Here is a 14,922-nt window from a genome sequence, read left to right as displayed (position 1 = left end):
ATCGAGATTTCCGAGGTTCTCTCACATCAGTGGTTTCTCTCTCTCTCTCTCTCAAAATCAATAAACAGACCCTCAGGTGAAGATTTTTTAAAAAGATGCTCACTATCACTAATCCTTAGGGAGATACATATCAAACTATGAGATACCCATTAGGATGGCTACTATCAAAAAAAGAAAAGCAGAAAATCACAAGTGTTGAGGAGCAATGTGGAGAGACTGGAGCCCTCCTGCACTGCCAGTGGGAATGTAAAATGGTGCAGCTATTATGAAAATCAGTGTGGTGGTTCCTCAAAAAATTAAACATGGAATTTCCATATGACCCAGCAAACTCATCTCTTGGTGTAGCCCCAAAAGAACTGAAAGCAGACTCTCAACTATCTGTACAGTGTGTTCATAGCAACATTCTTAACCAGAGCTGAATCATGGAGACAGTCCAAGTGTCTGTCGACGGGTGGATGGGTGACCTAAATGTGGTTTTGTACAGGCAATGGGGTATCTATCACTCCGCTTTAAAAAGGGAGGGAACTCTGACGCGCTACCACTGGACGGACCTTGAGGACACTGTGCCGAGGGAAGTACACCAGTCACAAGAAGACAACAGCTATGTCTCCAGTGAAAACCACAGAGACAGAAGTGGAATGGTGGGTGGCTGGGGCAGAGGCAGAGGCGCCGGGGAGTCATCGTTTGAATGGGCACAGAGTGTCAGTTTTACAGGCGAAAGGGTTGTGGAGATGGGTGGTGGCAGATAATGAGAAATGTATTTCATACCACTAAATCGTGCATTAAAAGATGTTAAGATGGTAAATTTTATGTTGTGTGCTTTTACCACAATTTTAAAATTTGGGAAAAGACTATATATAAACACAAATATATCCTCTCTTTCTGGGAGGACACTGCTGTTACCACGTCTTATGTATCTTTCAAAATACCTTCTATGCTCTTGTAAATACAAGCACAGGCCGTTTTTCTTCGCCTCCTTGCATGAACATTAGCACCTGCATCCACTGACCTCATCTTTGTCACTTAGCAATATATGTGTGTCCGCCTTCATTCACTTTGCTGGTGCCCAGGCTCCATCAACAAGGAGGAAGGTGGTGGTGCCACAGCATCTACTGCAACCAAGCTGTGTTTTAGTGGGTGTCCTGGGGCCTACACCAGCCAATTACTAAAAAAGATACTTATCTTTTTTAGTAATCTCCATTCAGGCCCTGGCTGGGTAGCTTAGTGCTCAACATATGGTCCTGATACATCAAGATTGTGGGTTCAATCCCCAGTCAGGACACATACAAGAATCAACCAATGAATGCATAAATAAGTGAAACAACAAATAGATGTTTTTCTCTCTTTCTCAAAAAAAAAAAAAGTATGCCCCAGCCAATGTGGCTCAGTTGGCTAGGCATCATCCCTCAACTGAAAGGTTGTCAATTCGATTCCTGGTCGGGGGCAAATGCCTGGGTTGTGGGTTCGGTCCCCATTTGGGGGGCATACAGAAGACAACCTATCGATGCTTCTCTCCCTTTCTCCCTTCCCCTCTCTCTAAAAATTAAAAGAAGGTATAAGAAAAATCAATAAATAAAAACAATTTTTAATAATCTCCCTCAGATTATAAAATATATGCAAATTTTGAATAAGAATTAAAATCACCCACAATTTCAATCCTCTGAATTAACCACCCTTAATATATATTAGTGTGTTTCCATTCTAGTCTTTTTCTTTTTCTTTTTTTTAAATATTTTATTATTTATTTTATTTTAGGGAGAGACAGGGAGGTGGTAGGGAGGGGTAGGAGAGCGAGAGGAGCGAGAGAGAGAGAGAGAGCCGAGAGCGAGAGAGAAACATCAATGTTGCGGTTGCTGGGGGTTATGGCCTGCAACCCAGGAAGTGTACCCTGGCTGGGAATCGAACCTGGGACACTTTGGTTCCCAGCCCACGCTCAATCCACTGAGCTACGCCAGCCAGGTAGTCTTTTTTCTATAATAATTACAGTGTAATATTTTGGGGAAACTTGGGATTGATATATTATTTCTCGAGAGCTCACATTTCCTGAGTCCCTACTACATTAGTTACTGTGTTAACTATCCTGTCAACCCTTAAAATGACCCTCTGAAGTAGGTACTCTTATTATTTCTATTTTGCAAGCAAGGCGTCTGATGCACAAGAAGACTAAGTGACCTGTTCAAGGTCACACATCAGGTAGATGGCAGAGCAGGACCAGAGCCAGGGGAATGTGATCCCCCAGCTTGGGGTCTAAACCCCTGGGAAATCGAGGGTTGTTTTGGTTTTTAAATAATGTCTTTACTGAAGTGTCTCGTACACACAGTAAAAATCTGCCTTTTCCAGCTATACAGTTCCACGAGTTTTGATGAATCCCCATGGCGTGTGCCCAGCAGCACCATCAGGGCTCAGATGGCTCCAGCGGCCCCACCCAGGCACACCCTGGGCGCCTGGCAGCCACCAACCTCTCCATCATCATAAAGTGGGTTCCCCTGCCCTACAGCTGGTATAAAAGTGGGGTCCATGTCCTTTTCTGCCGGGCTCCTTTCTTTCAGCGTGTTTCTGAGTGTTCCTTCAGGTGTTTGCAGGTATCGATAAGTCATCCCTTGCAGTGCAGTCTGAGTAGTGATCCGTCCTGCAACCATGCCACCGGTTGTACATCCAGTCACTTGTTGGTGGACATTGAGTTGTTTCCAGAGTTTGGTGACTGTGAATCAGGACCGTAGGAACACATCTTGGTGGGGATATATGTTTTGATTGGTCTTGGGCCAATGCCTAGGAGCTGAGTTGCTGGGTCGTGTGATCAGCATCTGCTTAACTTTGCAAGCAACTGCCCACCTGTGTTCCAGTGCGGTGGGGCCATTCTGCATGTCCAGCTCAACGTGTGAGAGTCACATCTCACGCTGCCACCTGGTAGTGTTGTAAGATTACTGTTTGTTCCGTTTCCACTCGAGCCATTCCAGGGGTCGTGTGTTGTGACCTCGTTGTGGTTTTAATCTGCATTTTTCTGTAACTGCTGATGCTTCATGGCCATTTGTATATTCTCTTTTGTGAACCGTTCAAATCATTTGCCCGTTTTTAATTGGATTGTTTGTTTTCTGATTATTCAGTTACAAGAGTTGTCTACATTTTTGCATATAATTCTTTGTCAAATATATGAACTGTGAATATTTTCTCCTTACCTGTGGTTAGCCTTTTCATTGTCTTCACAGTGTATTTCTCAGGACAGATGTGTTTAATTGATGGCATCCACATTATCAATTTTTTTTCTGTTATGGTTTGTGGCTGGTATCTATTTAAGAAACTTTGCCTCCCTAAGGTCACAGTTTAAAAAAAAACTTTTTCTTTTTAGCTATATCATAGTCTTTGCCTTTATGCTTAGACCTACGATCCGATTTTAGTTAATTTTTGTGTATAGGGTAAGGTAAAAAGGTCCAGGTTCCTTCTTACTAGATAGATTTCCAGCTGTTTCAACACCATGGGTGAAAAGACTGTGTTTTCTCCCGTTGGATTACCTTGGCAATTGTGTCAAACATTCATTGACCATACATGGGTGGGTTTCTTTCTGGCCTCACCCTTCTGACTCATCTGGTCTCTTTGTCTCTCTTTCTGCCACCATGGTACTCTTTTTTTTTTTTTTTAATTCCCACCTGCAGATATGTTTATTGATTTTAGAGAGAGAGGGTCAGAGAGACAGAGAGACAGAGACAGAGACAGAGACAGAGAAACACTGATCTGTTGAATCCCATACATGTCTTGACCAAGGATCAAACCTGCAACCTAAGTGTCCTGACCAGGAATTGAACCTGCAACCTTTCAGTGTACAGGATGACTCTCCAACAAACTGAAGCTGCCCAGACAGGGCCAATGTGATACACTTGATTACTGTAGCTTTATAGTAAGTCTTAAAATCACATAGTATAAGTCTTGCAATTTTGTTCTTTTAAGATTATTTTAATTACCGTTTTGTTTTCATATACATTAAAGAAAATTATGAGCATTTTAACAAAAAATGTTACTTGAAATTTTTTTTTAAAGATTTTATTTCTTTATCTTTAGAGAGGGAAGGGAGGGAGAAAGAGAGAGAGAGAGAAACATCAATGTGCAGTTGCTGGGGGCCATGGCCTGCAACCCAGGCATGTGCCCTGACCGGAAATCGAACCTGCAACACTTTGGCTCGCAGCCCGCGCTCAATCCACTGAGCTATGCCAGCCAGGGCAGTTACTTGAAATTTTGATTGGGATTGTATAGAGCATATAAATCAATTTGGGGAGAATTGGCAGCTTAACAATATTGAGTCTTCCCATCTAACAATGAATATGGTATATCAAACCATTTACTTAGGTCTTTGAAATTTCTCATCAGTGATTCATAGTTTACAATGTACAGGTCTTGCAAATGACTCATTAAATTAATTTTAAGTGTATATATTTTGGATGCTTTTCTAAGTGACATTATTTTTTAAATTTCAATTTCCAGTTCATTGCTACTATATAAAAAATTCTTCTTTGTTTTGTTGTGTTTTTTTTAAAAGACTTTATTATTGTTTTTAGAGAGAGGGGAAGAGAGGGAGAGAAACATTAATGTGTGGTTGCCTCTCACACACCCACTACTGGGGACCTGGCCCACAACCCAGGCATGTGCCCTGACTGGGAATCCAACCAGCAACCTTTTGGTTTGCAGGCCCATGCTCAATCCACTGAGCCATACCAGCCAGGGCTGTTTTGTCATGTTTTGTATGGCAACATTGTATACTGAAATCTTGCTCAATTCACTTTTTAATTATTATAACTTTTCCTGAAAAGTCCTTAAGGTTTTTCTACAAGAACACTGTTTTGTCATCTATGAATAAAAATCTTTTACTCTGCAATCTTTATGAACTTCATTTATTTTACTCGCCTGATTGCACTGGTTACAACCCACAGTACTATGTAGATGGATGTGGTGGGAACAGACATCTTTGCCTTGTGCCCAATCTTAGTGGCAAAGCACTTAACCTTTCACCATGAGGTATGATGCCACTGTAGGTTTTTTTAAAAAATAGATACCCTTTATTAGGTTGAGGACATTAGCTTATATTTCGAGTTTGTTGGAAGTTTTTATTTACTTTTATCATAAAAGGGTGTTAGATTTTGTTAAAATGCTTTTATGTGTGTCTATTGAGATTTTCATGTTTTTATTAAATGATTGGTTTTCTAATGCTAACCCAACTTTTGCATTCCTGATATAATCTCAATTGGTATTGGAGTATATATTTTTTTAATTGTAATTGATTTTTGAGAGATGGGAAGGGAAGGAGAGAAAGAGAGAGGGAGAGGAACATCAGTGTGAAGGAGAAACATAAACTGGTTGCCTCTTACACATGCCCTGACCAGGAGCTGAACCTGCAATATAGGCCTGTGCCCTGACAGGGAATCGAACCTTTGACTTTTTGGTTTCCTGGATGATGTCCAACCAGCTGAGCCACACCAGCCAGGGCTAATTTGTTTCTTATACATAGAATGGAGACAGTGTCATATTTTATTAACAATTTTTGAATCTATGTTCATGAGAGATATTGAACTGAGTTTTTGGTTTTGTTTTGTTTTTTGATATCTTTGTCTGACTTTGGTATGAGGGTAATAATCAGTTCATAAAATGACTTGGAAAGTGTTCCTTCTGCCTCACTATTTCTGAAAGAGTTTATATTAGGTTTATATTTTTTCTTTAACATTTAATAGAATTTACCATTGAAATAATCTGGGCCTGCGCTTTTCTTTGTGGAAATATTTTAAGTTACTTATTCAATTTTTGTGCTTGCTATAGGTCTATTCGCATTTTGTATTTCTTCTTGAGTCAGTTTTGGTAATTTGTGTCTTCCTAGGAATTTGTCTATTGCATCTAAGTTGCCTAATTTTTTTTTGTCTAAAGTTGTTCAAAACATTCTTTTATAAACCTTTTTTATTTCTGCATGTTTTTTTTTTAAGATTTTATTTACTTATTTTTAGGGAGGGAAGGGAGGAAAGGGTCGGGAGGGAGGGGGAGAGAGAGAGAGAGAGAGAGAAACATCAATGTGCGGTTGCTGGGGGTTATGGCCTGCAACCCAGGAATGTACCCTGGCTGGGAATCGAACCTGGAACACTTTGGTTCCCAGCCCGCGCTCAATCCACTGAGCTACGCCAGCCAGGGCCTTCTGCATGGTTCTTAGTGGCATTCCTTCCTTTATTCTTTTTTATTTAATTTTATTGATTAGGCTATTACAGTTGTCCCAGTTTTTCCCCCTTAGTTCACATCCATGGGTCATGCATATAAGTTCTTTGTCTACTCCATTTCCAATACTGTTCTTAACACCACCCTGCCTTTTCTGTTACTACCAACTTGTACTTCTTAATCCCTGTACCTTTCCCCCATTCTCTCTCTTCCCCCTCCCAACTGATAACCATTCAAATGGTCTCCATATCTATGATTTTCTTTCTGTTCTGCTTGTTTACTTAGTTTGTTTTTAGGATTCAGTTGTTGATAGTTGTGAATTTATTGCCATTTTAATCTTTGTAGCTTTAATCTTTTCCTTTTTTAACTTTTAAATCTTTTAAAAAGATTTTGTTTATTTATAAAGAGGGGGGAAGGGAAGGAGAAAGAGAAGGAAACATCAAAGTGTGGTTGCCTCTCACACACTCCCTACTGGGGACCTGGCCCACAACCCAGGCATGTGCCCTGACTGGGAATCAAACCAGAGATCCTTTGGTTTGAAGGATGGCATTCAATCCACTGAGCCACACCAGCCAGGGCTGCCCTTCCATTCCAAATGATAGCTTTACTGAATAGAGTAATCTAGGTTGTCGGTCCTTGCTTTTCTGCACTTTGAATACTTCTTGCCAGTCCCTTCCAACCTGCAAAGTTTCTTTTTTTCTCTTTTTCGTTTTTTCTCTTTTTGAGAAATCAGCTGACAGTTTAATGGGAACTCCCCTGTAGGTAACTATCTGCTTTTCTCTTGCTGCTTTTAAGATTTTCTCTTTATCTTTAACCCTTGGCATTTTCATTATGATGTGTCTTGGTGTGGTCCACTTTGAGTCCATCTTATTTGGGGTTCTCTGTGCTTCCTGGACTTGTATGTCTATTTCCTTCACCAAATTAGGGAAGTTTTCTTTCATTATTTTTTCAAGTAAGTTTTCAATTTCTTGCTCTTTTCTTGCTCCTTCCAGCAACTCTATGATGCAAATGTTGGTACACCTGAAGTTGTCCCAGAGGCTCCTTACCCTAGTCTCATTTTTTTGGATTATTTTTTCTTCTTGCTGTTCTCACCGAATGTTTCTTTCTTCCTTATGTTCCAAATCATTGATTTGATTCTTGGTTTCATCTACGCCACTGTTGATTCCCTGTAAACTTTTTTGATTTCAGTTAGTGTAACCTTCATTTCTGATAGGATCGCTTTTATGCTGTTGAAGTACCCACTGAGTTCCTTGAGCATCCTAATAACCGGTGTTTTGAACTCTGCATCTGATAGGTTGCTTATCTCCATTTTGTTTAGTTGTCTTTCTGTAGTTTTGTTCTCTTCTTTCACTTAGGCCACATTTCTTTGTTCCCTCATTTTGTCAGTCTCCCTGTTTGTTTCTATGTATTGGGTAGAGCTGCTTTGACTCCATGTTTTGGTAGTGTGGCCTAATGCAGAAAAGCCACTGTTTACAACTTGGGTGGGCCTGTAAGTGGCAGAGCCTTAGGTAATCACCAGGGTGGGGAACCCATTTGAACCAGTTTGGTGGAGTCTCAGATGTGGTGCCACCACTCTGTGGCTCTGTGTAGGGGAGAGCTCAGAAATGGAATAAAATGGCCACTGCCTGGCCCCTGGCATTTTGTCTGGGAGGAAGCTGTTCCCCGGTTCTGACCCTCACGCCAAACACTTTAGTTCCTCACCATATGCCACTGGTACCTTTCCAGCTGCTGCTCCAGGGCTGGAGCCCAGAGGGAGTGAAAATGAGTAAGCCTGCCTCAGGCCCTTTAAAAGGAGACACCTGAGAAGCCTGCAGTTTCTTCCTCTGCCCCTACCCCTCTGATTTTTACAGCCAGAAGTTATGAGGACTTACCTTCCTGTTGCTGGAACCTCGGTCTGGTTGGTCTGGTGTGGGGCTGAGATCCCTCCTCCTGTGATATCTCTCCCGGTTTTTATCCACCACACGTGAGTGTGGGACCAGCCCATTCTGCATCTCTGTGTCTCCTATGCATCTCAATGAATGTGGCTTCTTCAATTCCTTGGTTGTCGGATTTCCATATAGTTTGATTTTCTGGCAGTTCTGAGTGGTAGTTATTTTGTAGTTTAGTTGTAATTTTTGCTATGGTTGTGTGAGAAGGCAAGCTGTGTTTACCTATACCTCCATTTGACTAGAAGTTCCTTTATTCTTGATTTTGGGAATTTTTGTCTTCTGTGTTATTTTATCTTCCTCAGTCTAGCAAAAGTTTACTAATTTCAGTTTCATTGATTTTCTCTAATGTTTTTTTTTCAATGATTTTCACTCTTATCTTTAGCTTCCCTTTCTTTCCATTTACTTTGAGTTCTACTTATTGTTTTTTCTTATTCTTTTTTTAAAAGATTTTATTTATTTATTTATTTTTAGAGAGGGAAGGGAGGGAGGGAGAGAGAGAGAGAGAGAGAGAGAGAAACATCAATGTGCGGTTGCTGGGGGTTATGGCCTGCAACCCAGGAATGTACCCTGGCTGGGAATTGAACCTGGGACACTTTGGTTCCCAGCCCACGCTCAATCCACTGAGCTACGCCAGCCAGGGCCTGTTTTTTCTTATTCTTGAAGTAGAAGCTTAGATTGATTTTAAGTTTTCTCCCTTAAATACTTAAAGCTATGTAAATTTCCTGCTATGTATTGCTGTAGCTGCATCGTGTACATTTTGCTTTTTGTTTTTTATTCAGCTCAAGATATTTCCTAAATTCTCTTCCAATTTTTTGACACATCTAAAAGTGTTTTGTTTAATTCCCATGTATTTAGACTCCTAAATTTATTTTTGTAGTCTGGATTCTAGATTAGGTCTACTATGATTAAAGAACATACTTAGTATGATTTTAATTTGTATAAAGTTATTAGGGCTTATATTATGGCCTTGCAAATGGTCCACTCTGGAGAACTCTCCAAGTGTGTGAAAATAACGTATACTTGGCTTTTGTGAAGATGGAATGTTAGGTGAAACTGACTGACAGTATTCATGTGCTCTATGTCCTTACTAATTTTTGTTGGTTGTTCTATCAATTACTGAAATAGAGGTATTGAAATCTACAATTATGACCATTTAAAAAATATTTCATTTATATATTTTTAGAGAGTGGGGAAGGAAGGGAGAAAGAGAGGGAGAGAAACACTGATGTGTGAGAGCAACAGTGATCGGTTGCCTCTCACACGCCCTCAGCCAGGAACCTGGTCCACAGCCTAGGTGTGTGCCCTGACCGGGGATTGAACTGGCAACATTTGGTTTGAAGATGATGCTCAACTGAAGGAGCCACATCAGCCAAGTGTACAATTATGCTTGTTAATTGTCCTTTCAATCACATCATATATTTGGGAGCTCTGTGACAGTGCACATTTGTTCTTGCTACAGCTGACAGATGGGCCATTCTGTCATTATGAGATGTCCACTGCTTTGTCTCTAGTCAACTGCTTTGAGCAGCTATCGTGTCTGATAGTCATATTGTCGTTCTATCTCTTCTGTGTTTGCTGTTTGCATTGTAAGTGCTTTTCCTTTCAACTCATTGTCTCTTTAGATCTCAACTGTGTCTTTGAAGATGACATGAATCTTGCTTTCTTATCCAGTCTGACAAGTATTTGTTACATACTGCTGTATAACAAATAACCTTCTAACTTAGTACCATAAAACAATAAGAATTTATTATCTTAACACAGTTTTTGAAGTTAGGAATCTGGGACTGGTTCATTGGGAGGGCTGTGGCTCAAGGGCTCTCATGAAGTCAGAGTCAGCCCGTCAGTGAAGTTGCAGCCATCTACACAGGGGGTTGCCAACTTGACTGTGATGCTCAATTTTATGTGTGAACTTGACAGGACCAAGGAATGCCCACAGATAGCTGGTGTAACGTCATCTCTGGGTGTGTCTGTGGCGGTGCTCTAGAAGATGTCAGCGTTAGAATCAGTGGACTGAGTGAAGAAGTCCACCCTTGCCAATGTGGGCAGACGTCATGCAAGCCTTTGAGGGACTAAGCAGGAAAAAAAAAGGCAGAGGAAGGGGGAACTCTCTGTCTTCTTGAGCTGTGTCATCCATCTTCCCCTGCCCTTGGACACCAGAGCTCCTGGATCTTGGGACTCGGGACTCCAGGAGTTACACCAGTGTCCCTCGGCCCCCCACTCTTCTCAGGCCTTCAGCCCGAGAGTCGGACCAGGATCTGTGTCATCTGCTCCCTGGTGCTCGGGCCTTCAGGCTCAGACTGCATTGTGCCGCAGGCTCTCGTGGCTCTCTAGCTTGCAGACAGCACTGCGGCCCTTCTTGGCCTCCATGACTGCGTGCGTTGATTCCTGTAATGAATCAATCCATTAATATTCATGCTGTTTCCCTAGAGAAAATGGGCTAATAATACACTTGTTGATTTTGAGTATTAAGCCAAAATATCTCACTGTTGTTTCATTTTAAATGCTTTATTAATGTACTTCTTCACATTTAATCGGTAGATTTTACTGCTTTTGTCTATATCCATCTCACTGTTATGGAGTTTTGAGTATTTGTTTGTCAGAATTCTTTGTTAACGATGCTGCAAGCATGTTGCACCTATTTCCCTGTTTTGTGTTACCACTTGCATTTAAATATCATTCCGAAGCTTTTCTGATGTGCAGGAGTTTTGATTTTTTCATAGTCACATTTACCGTACTTTCCCTTGCAATTTCATATGTTGGTTTTAATACTTGTAAAATTGTTTTCAAGTCTGAGGTAAGATATTTTTGGTTCTTTGTACACTTTAAATTTTATTCTTTTTTTAATCATTGTTCAAATACAGTTTTCTCCTTTTTACTCCCAATCCAGTCCCCTCTCCCACCCCTCCCCACTTCCCTCCCATTACCACCCTCCCCTTAGTTTATGACCATGTGTCCTTTAAATTTGTTCCTGTGAACCCTTCCCACTGTCCCCTTAAATTCCTTCTACTCACCCCTGTGGTCACTGTCAGCCTGTCCTCTATTTCAGTGTCTTTGGTTACATTTTGTTTGTTTCTTTGTTTTGTTATTTAGGTTCCTGTTAAAGGTGAGATCATATGGTATTTGTCTTTCACTGCCTGGCTTGTTTCGCTTAGCATAATGTTTTCCAGCTCCATCCATTCTGTTGCATAGGGTAGGAGCTCCTTCTTTCTTACTGCTGCATAGAATTCCATTGTGTAAATGTACCATAGTTTTTTGATCCATTCATTTACTGATGGGCATCTTGGTTGCTTCCAGCATCTAGCTATTGTAAATTGTGCTGCTATGAACATTGGGATGCATAGGTTCTTTTGAATTGGTGTTTTAGTATTCTTAGGATACAGTCCCAGCAGTGGAATTGCAGAGTCAAAAGGCAGATCCATTTTTAGTTTTCTGAGGAAGTTCCATACTGCTTTCCATAGTGGTTGTAAATTTTATTCTGTAATCCGTCTAGAATTGATCTGTTTTTCAGAGTGTTGACTGAATGACCCGTTGGTGCTGAGCCCTCACTGTGAGGGGACAGCCTAAGCAGGCGCCAAGCTGTCAACCTCGACAGCGTGAATTCCTAGCTTCTCTCTCTGTCCCATCCTAAGTCTGTGTAACTATAAGACTGTGTTTTTGTTTGATGGTGCACATGAATCTCTAGTGCAGTAAGTCCTACTTATTACACTTTTCTTCAGAGACACTTTAGAATGAAGGTTTCAACACTCCTTCTTTCCCCCAAAGTATAATCCCCAATGGATTTTTTAAGTAACAGCTGAGATAGAGTTCACACACCATACAGCTCATGCATACAAAGCGTATGAGTCAATGTTGTCCAGCATATTCGCTGGGCTGTGCTACCCTCACTGTCATGTAATTTTGTTTGTTGACTTACCCTAGTATGTTTTACACGCGTGTATAAATTGGTGCATTGCAGTTTTGTTATGTTGTTATTGCTATAACCAACGTGCAGCCTTTGCTTAGGTCAGTTGCATGCTTTCTGCAGTTTCCAAAATTTTTCTGTTTTTTGACTTTCACCAAATAGATATTTTCTTCTCTTTTTTTGATTATTACGATAGCTTTTTTAACTCAAAAGAATGTCACAATATAACTATATTTCAGTTGGTTTCTACATGGTCTTTGATCCATTTGGAATTATTGAATGTGTAGAGTGAGGTAATTTGTATAATGAAGTAAGGCTTACATTGATTTTTCCCAATTGTTAAAAATTTCAGCAGTATTTATTTTTACTTTATTTTTATTCTTCTCTTTTCTTTTTATGCTATTCCACTGACTTGAAAGTTAAATGTCCTGTTCTCATTCTACTAGTGATTAACTATAAAATCTTTAGGCACATGCTTGAACCTATGGTTGCTTAATTATCAAAGTCAGGGATTAAATGTTATCTGTTAACTCTCCCCATATAATAAGAAGGAGATAATATAAATATTCTGTCTTCCTGGTAACTCATTCCACTTTCTGTTGATATAGCTTCGAGTTTTATCACTACTCTTTGCCCCTCCGTCCCCAGTGTTTGAGGTCTCTATGAGGCCACCAAACCAGCATGGAGGAGACAAGGCCAGCCCAGCCTGCAGAATTATTTTTTAATGATCAGTACAGTCATTTTTAGTAATATTTGTTCTGATTTTGAAATAGCTACAAACTTATAAAAAAGTTCCCCGCACAAGCCCTCTAAGTGGACAGAGACAGGAAACGCTGGACTTGGGGCAGCTCACATCCTACCGTGTGCCCCCCTCGGCCCCCGAGGTGCCTTTGGCCACAGCCAATTGCTTACCCATCATTTTGCCCCTCCCAGGGGATCGTCCGTGCCAGCGACGGGTGGTACTAGGATACAGAGGTCTGGCCCCCTGCCTCAATGTGGGAGGACTCTGAGGGGCCACCCCAGCCCCTGAGCTCCCAGGTGCATCCTCTGAGACTTCCTTCCCACCAGGCTGTGCGTGGGTCTTCCTCTCTGTCCAGTCCTGTCCCCTTCACTTCCTTTTGGGAGTATTGCCTGAGGCTACTTCCCAATAACCCTTCTGCATGCAACTTTTTGTCTCAGTCTGTTTCTAAGGAACTCAACCTAATACACAGAGTGATATAAATATGTGTCAGCCCTGACCAGTGTGGCTCAGCGGGTTGGGCATCATCTGGCAAAGCAAAAGGTTGCCCATTCCATCTAGGTCAGGGCACATGCCTGGACTGTGGGTTCAGTCCCTGGCTGGGGCACATACAAGAGACCACCAATTGATGTTTCTCTCTCACATCACTGTTTCTCTCCCTCTCTTTCTCCCTTCTTTTCGGTCTCCCAGATAAGACATCCCCTTTCTCTAAAAATAAATAAATAAAGTCTTTCCCCCCAAATGTGCCATTTTTAAAATGATATCGGTTGCCCTGAGCTGAAATATACACTCCACAATAGTCAGCCAGCATCTGATCAAAAGCCAAATAGGCAATTACTGCAAGGGCTTCAACTACTTATCTCTGAGAAGCCCCAAAGGCTTCATTAATAAGCTTGAGTGTTAGAAATGGGTTTTCGTTTGTATATTAAGTGGTTTATTAATAATTAGCATAGTGTGTGTTAAAAATGGGCTGTCATTGGTGAAATCGGTAGCACATGGCATTGGCTAAAATACCATTGACACTCCCCCCGCCTTGTTTGAACAGTGCGTCAGCCTCCATGGTTCACTGTCAGGAGCGGCTCCCAAAGCATGAGTTCTACATGGTCCTGCATTCAGTTATTAGTTCCAGAAGCATGCTGGTCACCTGATGCCAGCTATATGGCTAACTAAATATGGACCTCAAGAACATGACCAGGCCCTGGCCAGTGTGGCTCAGTTGGTTGGAGCATCATTCCATAGACCATGGAAGGTCATGGGTTCGATACCTGGTTAGGGTACATGCCCAGGCTACAGGTTTGATCACCGGGGTGCACACAAGAAGGCAACCAGTCAATGTCTCTCTCTCTCTCTCTCTCTCTCTCTCTCTCTCTCTCTCTCTCTCTCCCTAAAAGCAATGAAAATTAAAAAATGTCCTCAGATGAGGATAAAAAAATAACATGGTCAAGTTTACCTTAACTGCACCTTTTGTGACAGGTGAACTCAGAGCACCTAGAAGGCCAGCCTGCTGGGACCGCATCAAACTTACAGAACAGGTTGTGAGCCTCCTTTTCCCCTGCCTGCTGTTAACCATCACCAACATCTGCTTTGTCTCTAGCCTGGTGGGCTGGTCGGGTCTCAGCTCTGCCTCCCTCTGCGTGGCCTTCACTCTCCAGCACACTGGCCTCCCATGCAAGTGGACATAAGCCAGGTTACTCATGGTCTCGTATCAGGTCTTTTTGGAAGGTATCAGTAGCTGCCCAGAAAGGTAGGCTTTTCCCCCACACAAACTCACTAGCAGGTAGTGTGTTGTACTGAAAGCTCTCAGAAGGCATCCTGGCCCTGACTGGTGTGGCTCAGTAGGTTGGGCATCGTCCTAGGAATTGAAGTGAAATGTTACTGGTTCAATTCCCAGTCAGGGCCAGGTCCCCCGTCTCTCAAGGATCGATGTTTCTCTCCCTCTCTTCCTCCCTCCCTTCCCCTTTCTCTAAAAATAAATAAATAAAATATTAATTTTTTTTAAAAAAGGAATTCTGACATGTACACTATTTAATAAATGAGTGTTGCTCTGATAAGTGGTAAATAAAGGGAAAGGGTCACAAGAGTAGCTTCTTTCTTTTATGAAACATACCTTAGGGCAACTGAACAGCAGGTGAGGAGAAGAGTCCCTTTAATCAGCAGTCCAGTCACTACAT

The sequence above is a fragment of the Phyllostomus discolor genome, chromosome 12, assembly GCF_004126475.2.
Source record: "Phyllostomus discolor isolate MPI-MPIP mPhyDis1 chromosome 12, mPhyDis1.pri.v3, whole genome shotgun sequence".
NCBI classification, from domain to species: domain Eukaryota; kingdom Metazoa; phylum Chordata; class Mammalia; order Chiroptera; family Phyllostomidae; genus Phyllostomus; species Phyllostomus discolor.
This window is presented reverse-complemented; position numbering follows the sequence as displayed.